The following is a 13790-nucleotide window of genomic DNA, read 5'->3' on the forward strand; positions in this document are numbered from 1 at the left end:
AGATGAGTTGAATTATCTGGCAAAGTAAATTAATTGTGTGATGTTGCTCTCAGCTCTCAGCTTGTGTGTGTGTGTGTGTGTGTGTGTGTGTGTGTGTCTTAAATTTAACAAAGGTCCTTAATTTAGCAGCAAGCTGAGTATACTGCCTAGTTTATAAGTTTATAGGAGCTGGAAGTCTTGGAACAAGCGCAGGAATGAAAGAAAATTAACCTTGCAACTGGATACACGCTTTGTGTACCACCTGCTTTGGTAACCTGTCCTCTTAAAAATAACGTCGCTTTTGGCCGTTTGCCCGTATGGCCGAAAGTGGACGTAATACGAAAATGAAAAAAAAATTGAAAATAAATATGGGATTTTTTTTTTCAACAACAGGAAGTTAAGGGTCCTCTGATAGGTTATGTGGGCAGGAAATTCTCATAAAGTTTCAAAACGTTATGAAAAACGTGAAATGAAAGTTTCCTCTCCTAACCTGTCCGAGGAGGGCTGGAGGACTCAAACAGAAAACGGAACAGTACGTCACTTTTGTGAGTCAATTTCATTTCAAATTACGTCCAAGTGTGTGTTTAGCTACTGTACGAAGCTGCGTCTGATTGAACTCCACAAGAAATAAGTGACAAGCGGCAGGGTATACTCTGCTAGCGTCTGGAACACAAACAGCTCCTCAAGACGCTCGTCTAACTCATCTCGAAATTTATGAGACTTCGAGGAGCTGTGTCTCCCGGCGCTCAATGCCTCCTGGCGCTCACCCGTCACGAGAGGAGAGGGAGAGAGAGAGAGAGGCAGGCCTTCTGTGTCCCCCCCCCCTTCCTTCTCCCTCAGGCAGGGAAGAAGCGCAGAGTCAGGCAAGTGGTAAAGGAAATCTTTGAAGACTACGGAACATCTGGTGTTCTTCCCTTCGGTAAAACACCCCGGGGGTAAAGATTCATATCCCACCCTGGCTCTTAAATCTGGGTATCAAGGTCGTCTCTCGCATTTCAAGATGTGCGGCTCTAAGGGGAAGACAACACAAGCAAGCCGGGTAGAGTTCTGGCCGCCAGACCAGACCTTGGAGCTAGTGGTGTTTGAATAATGAATTATTTTGTTAAATGTCGGTCCTGCTCCTTCCTGCTGGTAAGGAGAAGAATAATTATCAGAGTTGCTTTCTCTGCCTTGGTCTCTCCCGCTCTTTCCGGATACTGAATATCTGATAATACTCGCACATAAATATTTAGTTTTCTTGGTCACGTGTGTATATATATATATATATATATATATATATATATATAATATATATATATATATATATAATATATATATATATAAATATAAGCACCATATATATCATTATAAACTCAATGACTCCTTAAGAGGATTCGAACCTGGGCCTGCACTTGGCTGTCTAGCACCGTAACCACAGCACCAGCAATAACCTTTTAGTATTGGATGGCCCTGAGACCCGCCAGGTGAGCTACCTCAGACGAAGTAGACAACAGCACACTATCGGTCCTATTAAAATATTCCACAGGAACTTCTCCACGGCCAACAAAGCGGGAGAGAGAGTCCTGAAAAAAATATTATTGATAGAAATGTGACCTCAACCGTCACCAACCAGAAGACTGAACTAATAATACATCATAACACCAAGAAGACTATGCCAACTTTGCTCATGACAAACTCTCCAGAGACCAAACAAAAACTCCTTAAAAGAAAGGAATGTCTACTATGCCTTTATACGCCCATTTGGGGACCTAGGAGGTCACATTAAGACCTTTTGTGCGCTCTGTAATCGTCTTTGTGCCACAACTCGACAGCTAATTATAATTCTACAATAATCTGTCGCCACAGGATGAGTATGGGGGGCACAATAAACTACCATTCACAGGATGAGTAGTCCACAAAAAACTACCTGGCGGTAACACTAATTATATATATCCCTATTCCCTCCCCCCCTTATCTATGTGTACATATAGATCTCGCTCTCCAATGACTTCACATATTTATTGATATTCTCGGCGCTCCATAAAGGAACTATACAATTCGTCCATAAAGGAACAATACATTTCGTTGTTACAGTTTTTCCCCCACCATTGCACAGTCAACTGAACAAATAGACTACCTGACTGGGGTTTTTCTCCGACTCCTTTCAATTTCAATCTTTCGTCCAAAGCCGTCTGCGGGAGTCCGTCTTGGCCTCGGGATGATTGTTTCCGCTTTCAAGGGTGTTTTGATACTGAGTGGGCGTCCTGATTTGCCTGTGTATACGTCTCTTGTAATTGGAACAAGGGAGTGGGTCTTACACTTGTGCTGGTGGTGCAGGTGTGTGTGTGTGTCGGTGGTACACATATACCATCATGTTAATACCAAGACACCAATGCGCGGTTTATACGTAGTGGTGTATTGGTGTTGCGTATAGTAGTATACTCGTGACGTGTAGTGGTGTACCAGTGGTGTACTGTTGGTATGTTCAGTAATGTACCGGTGTTATTTACAGTGGTGTTATGCATAAGTGCAAATAATGGAGGTTGAAGAGATAACTGATAGTTACCAGTCCCGACGGTGACTGTGGAGGTGGTTGGGGGGTGACGACTGGTAAGGGGCAAGTGGGTGACACAAGGTCACATTACTCTACGACCTGACTGTAGACTACATGCGGTGTTTTCCCTCCAGTAGGAGCCAGCAGGAAGAGATGTCTGCATGGCGCCGACGACCCTAGAGCAGGCTACGGATAGTTTTGGTCATGAGACAAGCCAGGAGTCAAGAGCGACACCCCCAAAAACCTGCAGTGACTGACCTCAAAGCTTTATTGATGGTGTCGACGACTTCCTGAGGAGCTTCTGCTCGAAGGTGATGATACTTGCGAGCAAATCTTCTTCTGTCGATAGTTGTAAACTGTCTTAAAACACCTTTATAAAACCAGAAATAAGTGACAGTTTCGCGATTAAGTTTCTGATGTTCCTGTGTGCGAGAGACAGGAGACGGAATGACAGAACTCTTAGCAGCACGGCGCCTCGTCACCTTCCCTGTCTAGAAACATAATGGCCGAGAACATTGTTTCGAAGCTTCGTGGAACTATGACAAAACCTCACGCTAAAATTGTCCAGCTCATCATCAAAACAAAGCATCCCATAATTAAACCATTAGCCAAATACAGGTTATTGCAGTCACTAAACCCCGGTTATGATTGGAAAAAACACATTACACATGACTTACAACTGATGACGTTCAGACTTTTTCTCTAACAGTTCGATTAGTGTGATTCGATAATTTTTTTTGTGATTAGTGATTCGATAATTGTTCACTCAGATACCATCCTTTTCCTTACACGTGGTCTCTTTCCCTTCTCCTCTGACCCATCTCCACTCTGCTTCCCCCACCTCCCTCCTCTTACCCATTTACCCAAATCTTTCCTATTCCTTTCCTATTCCCCTCATGTCCCCCTATCCCCCCCTTTACCCTACTTCTCTCCTCTCTCCCTTTTTACCTCCTCTGTTCACCCTCCCCCCCCCATTGCCTCCCTCCTTTCGTCTGTCTGTCTGTAAAAATCTGATCTGTGAAAGTGTTGGAAAAACTTTTCGGAACACCAAATCCCCCCCTCCCTTCTCCCCCTTCCATATCAGACTTCACAGGATGAGTCGCTGGGATCAGAATACGAGCCGATTTTTCTTAAGAAGGGGCATAGGGGGGGTCTACCCCTAATGACCCTATGACACTCGCCATACAATCTCGTCACCCTGCAAAGTTTCGTGAGGGGTAACCCAAAGGGTCGGGCCCCAACCACGAACAGAGAGAGACAGATAGACAGACAGATCAAAATATTTCCTCCAGGATTACGGTGCCTTACGGTGCCTTACGGTGCCTCGTAGCCTGGTGGATAGCGCGCAGGGCTCGTGATTCTGTGGCGCGGGTTCGATTCCCGCACGAGGCAGAAACAAATGGGCAAAGTTTCTTTCACCCTGAATGCCCCTGTTACCTAGCAGTAAATAGGTACCTGGGTGTTAGTCAGCTGTCACGGGCTGCTTCCTGGGGGTGGAGGCCTGGTCGAGGACCGGGCCGCGGGGACACTAAAAAGCCCCGAAATCATCTCAAGATAACCTCAAGATAAGGATACTGAGGCGTCGTCATTCCCCGGGTGTTACACCTGCTCCTGCCGCCGGGGCTCCAGCGTCTCCTCACCTGCGGGTACACGTGTTTTCCAAGAACATCTGTCAAGAATTTACCTTTCTTGCGACCGTTGTCTGGCGGCGGAGGATGGTCGAAGGAACAGATACTGCGATGTTTGTGTGTCTTGTATGGCGCTGGAGGCACGCGGGTTGTGTTGTTAGCGGGAGCGGGCGTTGTTTGTGGGGGGGTGATTGGGTAGTTAGGAGTGGGGTATGTGTTTGTGTTGCGATTTTTTTTGGTGGGGTATTGTTTATGCCAACCCATAAAGAAATAACTTAATTGGCCTCATAATTCCATTATTTAGAACCTCTTAGCGTTATTAAGGGAGGGTTACAGGCCTCCATCACCAGCCTCATGTTATTACAGCCTTGTGTGTGGCCTGGAGAAGCGCTATAGAGCCGATGGTATTCCTCCCCCCCCCCCCCTGTCCACCACCTGGCAGCGGGCTAGCAGTCACTTGGTGCCTGTATATACAACAGCTTGACTTTAGCTACTAGTGGTGGCTTCACTGAGGTGATGGTGATACTACACTCCCCTCCCTTCCTCAGTCACGTTAACTGCAATTTCCCCTCCGATCACAGAACCTGAATATAATATTATACTTTCTCACTCCTACCTTCCCTCTGCCCTAGACTCCTTAATCATTTATCACCTTATTTATTTACCTACTCCCATCCCCTTAGACCAACCTGACCCCCACCACCCTATGACCATTAGCTGTAATAACCTAGTATACATTATCATAAAATACTCATTATACGAAGCAAGACTGATGTCACAAGCGGGCACGGTGATGAGGGCAAAGAGGGCGTTGATATTGGTGTTTCCTTCAGTCTCTCTCTCTCTCTCTCTCTTGAAACTCTGTTTTCCGGATAATTGAGCTTCCTGTGGGCACTGCCGGCGCTGTCATGGACGTCTTGGTGGGAATATAATTGTGTCTTGCGAGAGGCTTGTGTAAATTATAGCCTGGGGAGCTGTGGGAGACACGGACAATATTTTATGGTTAGGCTTCGCTTGATGGATGGTTGATGGGTTGTGGGAATACGCGTCAGTCCAATTTTCTCCACTCTCCTATTGCCTGGAAATGATATTTCTTGTAAACGACCGTATCTTCTCTCGAATTATCGTTCAACATCCTCGTATGATTGTTTATACAGAGGGCTCGTAATGCACTTCTAATCAAACCTTACCTCTTCGCCAGGTGTAATTTAGGTGATGAATCTGGAGTGCGAATTGCCATTAGACTCAGAAGTGATTCTCCAGGGAAGGTTTAAAGTTTAGATTGACTACCAGCATATATAGTTTGTGAGTTCGATCCCTATAGTGTGAACATCTTGGCCTGGTTGCTAGAGTGACAGCTTCAGTAGGCATCCATCAGTCTCAGGAGATTATGGAGTTGCGCTCTGGTGTCGGTCTGGAGTGGCCTCTCCAGGGCGCAAACCGAGGGTAGGTTGATACGGGGGGGGGGGGGAAGCTGTCACCCATGCAGCAGGTCCCTCCTCTCAACGGCGCCGAAAGTCTCCAAAGGAAAGGCAAACGCCAATACGATTGATTCCAGCGCCGTCGCAGGAACCAATGTGTGTGTGTGTGTGTGTGTGTGTGTGTGTGTGTATTTATAACAGCTTTATATGTTATAAATACACACACACGCGCGCATGCTGGAAGACAGAAGAGTTAGAGGGGACATGATCACCACGTACAAGATTCTCAGAGGAATTGATAGGGTAGATAAAGACAGGCTATTTAACACAAGGGGCACACGCACAAGGGGACACATGTGGAAATTGAGTGCCCAAATGAGCCACAGAGATCTTAGAACGAATTTGTTTAGTGTCAGAGTAGTTGACAAATGGAATGCATTAGACAGTGATGAGTTGGAGGCTGACTCCATACACAGTTTCAAGTGTAGATATGATAGAGCCCAGTAGGCTCAGGAACCTGTACACCAGTTGATTAACAGTCGAGAGGCGGAACCAAAGAGCCAGAGCTCAACCCCCGCAAACACAATTAGGTGAGTACAACAAGATGAGTACACACACACACACACGGACACACACACACACACACACACACACACACACACACACACACACACACACACACACACACACACACACACACACACACACACACACACACACACACACATACACACACACACACACACACACACACACACACACACACACACACACACACATACACACACACACAATTTAAAAACTCACAAAAAAATGACTGAGCTCTTACATTAGGAAATCTCAGGAGAGCTTCAGGATCGAGCCATTAAGAAGGGGGGGATAAAGCATGCCGGGAAGGGAAGGTGAAAGCCATTATGGATGACACGACATTAACCAAGGAAGGATAACGAAACGCCTGGACAAATTTGCTATAAGCACACCAGAGTACCAGGCAAATATTTCGCCGTTGATATAGAAACAGACAGTAGGGATGCTATGCCACCCTCTCTATAGGGGTCTATAATATGCCACAAGGAAGCCTCTATGGTTCCGGAAATTTGCATACGTTATTCAAGACAGGCGATATTAATATGAGGCCTTAGTCTTCAGTCCTGGGTCATTGACACTACTTGAAATGCACTGAAGAAGATCAACAGAAAGAGGATAGCCGAATACACTGATATCGTAGGGTTTGGATAAGGGAAGACGAGTACCTGACGAATCTGACTGACTTCAAGGTTATAGCCCCGCTCCTGTGCCAGGTAAGTCCACTTCGGGCTCACCATAGCCCGTGCTACTTGGAACATTTTTGTTCCGAGTAGATGAATCTGAAATAACAACAATACATGATTGACTTCTACTGACACGGTCGTACAAGACTCGACACGAAAGATAAGAAAAAATAGATGGCATTTGTCTATTCTAACCTGTTCTACCCACATCAAACACACCTGCCCCACCCCCCACCATATACACCTGCCCCACCCACACCTACCCCAGCCTCACCACACACACCTGCCCGCTCAGGCTACTCACACTAGTATTCCAACACCATCCCATACCATGCCAACCTACATTATGACAACATATACATTTTAATCTCACTATATAGGAACGCACTACACATTCATCCGCCATGTTCGCCTTCACTAAACCCTCACCTACACCTGCAACCCAGCACCCTACACCTTCAGCCCAACATCCTAGCACCTGCAGCCCAACACCCTACACCTGCAGCCCTACACACACACACATGCACTTTTATATATATCCCTATATCTGAAATTTTTACACCCGACACCTGCAGCGTTATACACCCTACACCTGTACCCTCACAGCCCCTTTCAGCTACACTCATAAACCCCCCTACACCATACACCTGTACTTCTACACCCCTACACCTGCACTCGTATACCTTTACACTTGGACGTAAGACTATTAAAGCCTATACTCTAGGACCACACATAACATCACTGTTCACTTTTAAAATACGTACACTAATATCTTATACATGTGCACTAGGCTATTATTTAATTACGAACTCCACATCGCTCAGACATGAACTCCAACATCAGCAAGCACTCCACGTCACTGAAATATGCACTCCAACATCAACAAACATTCCGTATCACTCAAATATGCACTCCAACATCAACAAACATTCCACGTCACTCAAACAGACACTCCCACTCTACCAAACAACCGACATCACTCAAACATGCACTCAAACTTTACACTCCACATTATTAGAATATTCACTCAAACTCCTCATATACAGACCTCCTGAGCTCATCCTCTCGCTAACACATGAACAACGAAGCCACTGCGATGAATTATTCTCAAAAGTAATTAATGTATGCCACATAAATTTAATCTCCTCTGCGTTATCCACTAAATAAAACACGTCTGAATCTCCACGAATTAACTTCTGAGATATTTTGAACCAAAACAATAATGTTATTTGCTATATTTGGTCTTTACTAGTTTAATATGTTTCTTTGAAGGCAGACAAATTAAAAAAGATTTTGTCCAGCTATAATAATTCACTAGGGCAGCAAAAATAGTATTGGAAATTTTGATTTATTTTCGAGTATGTGTGTGTCCAAGCGGTCACCCTTCCAAAGGCTGACCTTGACCTGACTGGTAAGCATTAAAAAAGGAAGATGTAAAACATTTAAATGATTTTTCAATTGAAATGTAAATGTTTTCGTTTTACCAAGAGTGATGTGTTAATTATTGTGATGGAGCCCAACCGGTAAATTTGATTTCGATTTGTTGATGATTGCATAGATAAACCGGGTGTCGTTGAGCGCGCGTCTGCTGAGTTATGGAGGCTGGTTATCTCTCTGCTGATCAGAGGATGTGTGTCATACTGATCAGAAACAGCATTACCATGATGAATTGCAGAGGTAAGGTACTATACTGTACTGTACTGCGGAGCACGCAGTGTCGCCTTTCTGGACCAAACGAATGCAATGCACCATCCTGGTGACTTAAACTATGCACCGCGTCACCTTACTGCTGACTTGGAGGCAACGTCATCTCGTCGTGACTTGAGGAAGCAGCCATGGTGCCCGACTGACTTCAAGAGGCAGTCATTGCCCTCCCCCAACACCCCATTAGCCCCGCTGACAAATAGGGGGCAAAGTAGTACACCTAAGAGCGTATACAGAGGAAGAGTATCATCATGCTTACTTAAGCGAGCGTCTCACACTTATATTAAATGTCACTCAGATGGTACAAGCTCCACATCTGTGCACTTTAATCCGTTCACAAGCTACACAATAACTCGGATATCTGTTGGGTAAAACATGCACCGCTATCAGTTATCATTTACAAAACACTTACATTCACTGACAATAGTTTTGGTAGACACAAAACTTTGAAAAAGGTACAAAAATGATCCTTCAAGCAATACATTTTACGTTGACCTTCGTTCAGTGAGAAATGCGAGCGTGTCCCATTTCCTCATCCTTCTCATCCCTTGTTGAAGGAGGGAAGAAAATACCTCGTCTCCGCCACAATTATTATAATGATGCAATAATATTTACATAGATAATTACATGATAACTTTGTGATTCGTAATTGTTAATGTCTGTAAGTTACTGAATAATAGCTCTCGTTATGCTTGCAGAGAGACTGTGTCTTCCTGCTGACTCACAGAGCAGTGTGTCGCTCTGCTGACTCACAGAGCAGTGTGTGTCGCTCTGCTGACTCACAGAGCAGTGTGTGTTGCTCTGCTGACTCACAGAGCAGTGTGTGTGTCGCTCTGCTGACTCACAGAGCAGTGTGTGTGTTGCTCTGCTGACTCACAGAGCAGTGTGTGTGTTGCTCTGCTAACTCACAGAGCAGTGTGTGTGTTGCTCTGCTAACTCACAGAGCAGTGTGTGTGTCGCTCTGCTGACTCACAGAGCAGTGTGTGTGTTGCTCTGCTGACTCACAGAGCAGTGTGTGTGTTGCTCTGCTGACTCACAGAGCAGTGTGTGTGTTGCTCTGCTGACTCACAGAGCAGTGTGTGTCGCTCTGCTGACTCACAGAGCAGTGTGTCGCTCTGCTGACTCACAGAACAGTGTGTGTCGCTCTGCTGACTCACAGAGCAGTGTGTGTCGCTCTGCTGACTCACAGAGCAGTGTTGCTCTGCTGACTCACAGAGCAGTGTGTGTCGCTCTGCTGACTCACAGAGCAGTGTGTGTTGCTCTGCTGACTCACAGAGCAGTGTGTGTCGCTCTGCTGACTCACAGAGCAGTGTGTGTGTTGCTCTGCTAACTCACAGAGCAGTGTGTGTCGCTCTTGCTGACTCACAGAGCAGTGTGTCGCTCGCTCGGCTGACTTAGGAACGTCGCAGGAAGACACGGAAATAACCTGAAGATGTTTTAGCCTCCTAAGGAAGATTAAGGGAAGCGAAGAGGAGACAAGAGGATGAAAAAGGTCCTAACGAGGCCGGAGCATCAGAGACGTCGCAAGAATTTTCTCAGAGATTAAAGTTGAATTTATGTTGCTGTGGTTCCTATAGGCAGATATATGAGGCCCATAAATGGAGACGTGACCCCTATAATGATATATGTGGCCCCCCTTATAGGGATGTGTGGCCCCTCCCCTACAAGATGTGACCCATATAGAGAGAAAGAGGTGTTTCGCATTTATATATGACCCCTCCCCCCCTCCCACCACCTATAGGGATTTGTGGCCCCAATTACGTTACTCACTGGCGATATATTGCCTGTCCAAAGTAGGAGGCCAGACGCTAGGGGCTAGCCTTACCCAACTTTCCAACATGCAACATTTGGGGTATGGGAGTGTCATAAGCCAGTCGAAATTAGCCCAAGTGCCAGGCTATACCAAAATATCGGCATCAATAGCGACCCAACCACCAACCTGTAATTTTCATGAAGGTTCGGAATGAAATCGAGAAGGTAATTGCCATAGAGTTTTGATGCTTTTTCCAATCTTTTATTCGCGCATTTTCGTGGAAATTTATGAACGTGAAATCATTCAGGTTAAAGTATTACATTTTATGAGACAAAGAGAGTTAGAAAGAGTGAGTGTAGAGGGGTAAAGATGAGGGGGAGAGATGAGGGAGGGGAGGAGGGGGGGAGTAGATTGGGATAGAGAGGGGAAGGGGATGATAGTGAGACCCGGGCACCGCCAGTTCCCCATTTAGTTACCTTATGTATATTTCGCCACATCATTATTCTCTCTCCGTCAGTGAACGCTGATATGCGTCGGTTGTTATGCGTCAGCTGTCATGCGTCAGCTGTCATGCGTCGGCTGTCATGCGTCAGCTGTCATACGTCGGCTGTCATGCGTCAGCTGTCATGCGTCGGCTGTCATGCGTCGGCTAACAGGCGTCAGCTGTCATGCGTCGGCTGTCATGCATCAGCTGTCATGCGTCGGCTGTTATGCGTCGGCTGTCATGCGTCAGCTGTCATGCGTCGGCTGTCATGCGTCGGCTGTTATGCTCAGGTATTCCTCTGTTTTGGACCAATTTTAATTGTCTCTTTGATACCTTTTGTACTTAGAATTTGTTTAGAAGTTCACCCATAAAACTCTTCAAGAACCTCACTTATATGCCACAAATGGTATTAAACGTGATTGTTATTAAACAATCAGTATACCAATCATATTACAGTATACCAAACAGATCTCACGCGGTATACCAAACATACAAATGCGAATCAAAACAGCATTACCCAATCTAATTAACAAACTGACCCGTGAGTTCTGTTACACACGAGCTCAGCTCAACTTCATTACTTCGTTCGAATTGTACAAAACTCTTTGATAATTGGGTCCACAAATTCAAGATAACGCGATTACTATCTACACGGCGTCAGTGTTCAAAAAAAGTTGCAAATAGTCGTAGTCAACAATATCATCCAAAATATATTTAAATTCTTCCAATTTTATGGGACGTGATAGCCAAAACAGCGGTTTATATATATATATATATATATATATATATATATATATATATATATATATATATATATATATATATATATATATATATTTTTAGTACCGTTGAAACCTAATGTTTGCTACACGAGAGTTTAAAAAATCAATTGGGATTTTTCGGGGACTTTATTGTTGGCTGGTACAGCGATTGTATTATGTATTATGTATGTATTATGTATTATGTATGTATTATTTCATGCCCGAAACGCTTTGCGTAATAGTGGCTTTAGGCATTGTATGTACTAGCTCTACCTATAAGTCTAACAATCCTTGTAAAAATTCATTGTATGTATGTACCTTACCTAAATAAAATTGTATTGTACTGTATTGTACGTTGTAAAGTTTGTTAATGGCGGTACATTATAAAGCAAGCATTGGCTTTTGGACAGCTAATGGCTCTCAAAAGCGGGGGATCTCAGGTGTTCAGTGCTTGATCCTGTGAGCAACTGTTTGTTTAATTTAGGTGATCATGCGCAGGTGTCCCTTCTCTCCCCCCTCCTCGCGCCTCACACACACACACACACACACACACACACACACACACACACACACACACACACACACACACACACACACACACACACACACACACACCTTTACTTGGTGAGTACACACACACACACACACACACACACACACACACACACACACACACACACACACACACACACACACACACACACACACACACCTTTACTAGGTGAGTACACACACACACACACACACACACACACACACACACACACACACACACACACACACACACACACACGCACACACACACACACACCTTTACTAGGTGAGTACACACACACACACACACACACACCTTTACTAGGTGAGTACACACACACACACACACACACCTTTACTAGGTGAGTACACACACACACACACATACACACACACACACACACACACCTTTACTAGGTGAGTACACACACACACACCTTTACTAGGTGAGTACACACACACACACACACCTTTACTAGGTGAGTACACACACACACACACACACACACACACACACACACACACACACACACACACATAGAAAACAGAGAGCCGCGGTGCGTTGACAACTCTCACGAGCGGGACACCATTGGTAAATGTGGTAAATGTATCCATTCTGTTCCAAGTACCCGTAAAAGACGCTGACAGATTGGAATGATCAGCATCCTTGTCCACAGCTGCTGAGGTAAATATAAACAAGGTACACAGCACAGCAGTACACAGGGATCTGTCAGGATTGTTTTTTTTTTTTTTAGATTCAGCTACTCGGAACAAAACGTTCTAAGCAGCACGGGCTATGGCGAGCCCCGAAGTGGACTTATCTGGCCCAGGAGCGGGGCTGTAACAGTACACCGAACATACCACCCATTACCTTACGTAGTCTAATGCTCAATAACTCATTATGTACTGTACCAACTTTCTGAGCCTGTCTATGTAGTACATAACATGTATGTATCCTGGCGTGTACTCTAAAAGCACCTCAATCACCTTCTGTGGTTGAGTGCTCAATAACCCGTGGTTGAGTGCTCAATAACCCGTGGTTGAGTGCTCAATAACCCGTGGTTGAGTGCTCAATAACCCACTGTACAATATGAAGAACAGATCTCTAACACTGTCAATGCAAGACAGATGAGAATGTACATGTGCTGCTTAGCTTTGTAAATAAATGTAGCAGAAAAAGATATAAAAAAGTAGTCCACATCAACCGAATATCATCAGCGGCATATGCAACGTTGGCCAACATAAGAACTGCCTTTAGTAACCTGAACCATGAGGTATTCATAATCTTATATACTGTTTATGTCATACCAATTTTGTAACGTGCGGCACCAGAGTTCCGCATAATGATGCCACCAGACTAGTCCTGGAGCTGAGAGGAATAAGGAATAAGGAAAGACTAAAGGAGTTGAACCTCATGTCACTGGAAGACAGGATAAACAGGGAGGACATAATCACTTCATACATAATACTTATGGGGATCAAGAGGGGCCCGGGTTCGTTTCCCGGCCGAGGCAGAAACAAATGGGTAGTTTCTTTCACCATATGTCGCTGTTCACCTACCAGTAAATACGTACCTAAGAGTTAGACTAGCTGCTACGGGCTACATCCTGAGAATGTGTGTGTGTGTGTACTAGAGATAAACATATGTAGTATAAATTACAGAGAAAAATAGGTCGGGGGTCCTACTTTAGGCACCCTACGGTTAGAAAGGCGGGGCCCAAG

Source organism: Procambarus clarkii, chromosome 39 (genome assembly GCF_040958095.1).
Source record: "Procambarus clarkii isolate CNS0578487 chromosome 39, FALCON_Pclarkii_2.0, whole genome shotgun sequence".
Taxonomy (NCBI): Eukaryota; Metazoa; Arthropoda; class Malacostraca; order Decapoda; family Cambaridae; genus Procambarus; species Procambarus clarkii.